This window comes from Oreochromis niloticus, linkage group LG5 (genome assembly GCF_001858045.2).
Source record: "Oreochromis niloticus isolate F11D_XX linkage group LG5, O_niloticus_UMD_NMBU, whole genome shotgun sequence".
NCBI classification, from domain to species: Eukaryota; Metazoa; Chordata; class Actinopteri; order Cichliformes; family Cichlidae; genus Oreochromis; species Oreochromis niloticus.
Genome location: NC_031970.2, coordinates 37142871 through 37146623, shown reverse-complemented (window position 1 = coordinate 37146623; position 3753 = coordinate 37142871).

Sequence of the window (3753 nt, the reverse complement as noted above, 5' to 3'; positions counted from 1 at the left end):
TGTTGTTATTGTTTGCCTGAATTTTTTTTTTTTTTAAATAAAAGAATCAGAAAATTAAAGACCTTTTATACAGAGACTATATATAAAACATAACTACCGTTAGCACTGGAGTTTTGTGATCAGATTTGGGCAAGAAGTGAAAAATATGGATGTGGAAGGTAGTTCTGTTTTATTTAAAAAAACAAAAAAGATGTGATATCAATCCAAATATATTGATGGCTATTTTATTTCATGACTCTGTGGCTGTTGCCACAGGCTGCAGTTTGTCTGTTTCATTATCTTGTGACTTTAGGGTAGAGATGCTATGGTAAGGTTAAAAGCTAGAAGCAGTGAGATTGGGAATCACTGTATGGCCTTAACAAAATTTCACATTTCTAAAACCTACTTATGAAATGTGTTGAGTTAAGGTGTTGAGCTGCAAAAGCTAATGGGACAGAAGCTAGCCTCGAGAACTCGCTGGCAAAGGTTGGATGTGAACTATCTTGGCAAGTTTCACTCTTTGGGTGCGAAAGCGTTCCTTCCTGATTTGTGGAGGGAGGGGGTGAGCGAGGGTGCAAAGTTGAGTCTCTGTACAATGTGCAAAAATAGTGTTCTTAATAGCAGTGTGGTAGTTTTCCATCTGCTACATGGAAACGTGTTAGAAGTAATCGAACAACCGATCTAGAAATGACAGCTATTTGAATATTCAAAGCTCATTATCGACAAGCCCACCACCGTCTCACCAGCTTGTTGTAACAATGCATTAATTAATGTGTTTATGAATGATACAACAGGTTCTAAGCCTTGTGAACTACTTGGTTTAACTTAACAGTTAACCTTGGATTTCTCCTTATCTTTCTAGATGTTTTAATGATTCGGAAATGTATAAATACAGATGTTCACAACATATCAGCTTGGTTAAGAGTGAATAAGCAGCCAAAAATATGGGAATAAAGTCATTTCCATTCAGTGTCAACAGAGGGCGGCATCCAATCAGTAACTGCACGTGTGAGTCTTTCGGTGGTTAGTACACTCTTTTTTGTCATAAACACGTATGAGAATTTCACTTGCATTTCCAAGTAAATAATACTAATTTATCTACGACAGATCTGGAAACATTTGTGAGCCCCCTCCCCCATTAGCCTCTTAACCATGTAACTAGGTGACCAGCAACAGGTTAGGGTTAGGGTCTAGGTGGCCATAATCCTAGACCCTAGAGGTCACAAAGTTAACTGGTTAACATGTGGCTCTGCTTTAGCCACATGTTAAACGGGCATTTTTTAGAATCTACACATTACATTAAAGACAGGTGCAAATACTGTAGAAAGAGGTGGTTAACCAAACTCAACCCCTGGGTTTCCAGCGACCTGGTGGATGTTAAGAGGTTTGTAATCCTGGTATTCTTTTATATTATATGTTGTAAGTTTTATAATAGAGTGAACATAAATACTTTTCCTTTTTGTTCAGCACTTTTTGATATTGACCCCACTGATTCCAGGCCTAGTCTTTTCTGTGTTTGGCTGAGACTTTTGTCTTTTCTGCATATCACAAGTCTAAAAACTATGAAGTTGTTATGTAACCCTTTGTAGCTTTTCACGTGGTCCTTTAAAATCTCACAATGTAAACTACAATCGCTCGACTTACAGTATCCTGGACGGCAAACTAAGTTTGCCAAACTAAGTCTTCAGTGTGTCTTAAGAATATGAATTGGTAGTAAAATTCAAACCATACAACAATATATTAAAACTGAAACTTGTGTTGTGACTGATATACGCCCCATTAGCAAACCTTGGGGCTGAAACTGAAGCCAGTGTCAAAGTACCAAAAACTGCAGTTCCTCTAATGGCTCCAAGAGGCTTGTTTGGAAGGGCTGCTGGGAGAAAACAACAGGACTTCAGGAACTATGGACTGCATTTACTAATATGTGCTTGGCAATGTTCCTAAACTGCACAAAAAACCAAAGTGTGAATGCAAAATTACTCTTTGATTTGGCCTATATTGTTCTTACCACCATGAATATGTTAATAAATCAGTCATTCTGAACCAATAGCCCTGTACCTGTTTATCAATTGCATACAATCTGCACAACCACAATCTGCTCTCTATGAGCAAATTCATTTACCTTCAGATGAAGCAAATAAAGGAGTGACGATGTTGTAAGACAGAAGCATGCACCTCTAAATGGAAAGCCATAGAAAGTCCTGACTGAAAAAACTGAAATAACTGTCCGAAGAGGAAGCCAGAAAAGGAACAACTTTCGAGAGTGTTTCGAGGCTCTGGTTAAAATAATGAAGGTTGTAAATACTGTTTACCCTGAAGAACTCATAGTGATGTGTGAACCTGTCTAAACTACAAGAAAAAGAAGAAACCAACACCAAGCAATGATATAAACAATGTGAATTTAAGATAAGATCAAATGAGATAAGCAATACTGGAATATCTTTAGATTGAAAAGGTTAAAGTTTGCACCCTTCCACTCCACCAGGACATCATTGGTTGATCTAGATGGTCAGAGGAACTTCTAATTTTGTTCATAAAGTACAAATCTAAACAAATGTCGGTACCTAAATATTGATAAATCACTGTTTTGTGTTCTTACACAACATTATATACTACCAGCGGTTTTAAAGGGTAAGTTCAAAATGCTGTACCCAAGCAGAAGAGTGGGTGGTAAAAGGTTAACTACTGTGCACAGTCCACAGTTAGGCAAGACAGTATACGCATCCCAAACCCAGTTCCTGTTATGTAATGACTCGGACGTCTAACAATCACTTCAGGGTGTAAAAATGTTTTTACGCTTCAGTGACAGAAATATAACAATTACGCCATTAATGGTCGTATTTCACTATAACACAAATGGAAGGAAAAGAAACTCAAAATAGATTTTTAAAATAAGGTCCAGTATTGAAGCAGCAGAGACTGAAATATCCTGATGTTTAATCTCCAGTGTGGGTTAAACTCCTGGACACCGGCTTCGACTTATCCTAAAATGCAGCCAGTCGGATTTTTTGGGACTTTGCTTGTCTGGTAAATACTCATGTCTAATTAACAAGTTTATATGGTTTTATATTTTCTTGTAGCCTCTTAGTCTTTTTTCTTATAGAAACAACTAAACTGTTCTGTTTAATTGGGCCTCCTGCTGATATTCTTTGATATTGTGTTTGACTTGTTTGTGACTGTTATGTCTGTGAAAAGCACTACATAAAAAAACTTTACTTACTACTTAACGTGAATTATAGATGATCCATGCTGTTCTAAAATTCATGATAACCACTTCAATAAAAGTTTGAATTTAAAATAACAAAACATACATCATCCAGTCATTTTCCTTATCTTATCTGAAGTCAGGTCACGGGGGCAGCAGGCAAAGCAGGGAAGCCCACAGCTCCCTCTTCCCACCTCCTCCAGCTTATCCGGAAAAACATCAAGTGGTTCCCAGGCCATCCGACAGATGCAAGCTCTTTGGCATGTCCGAGGAAATGTCCTCGGACATGCCAAAGAAACTTATCCAGGAGGTGACAGCCTCAGACGGCTCCTGTCGATGTGGAGGAGAAGCAGCTCTACCCTGAGTCGCTCCCAAATGATTGACCTCCTCACCCTATTACTAAGGGAGAGCCATGATTCAGAGAAAGCTAATTTCCATCACTTGTACCCACAATCTAATTCTATTAGTGTTAACGAAAAATGGCTGTATAACATATAGGAAATAATAATTTACTGGCTTTTGGGCATTTGTGTGCGACGAGTCGAGTTGTCCTGGCGCACTTTCTCCTG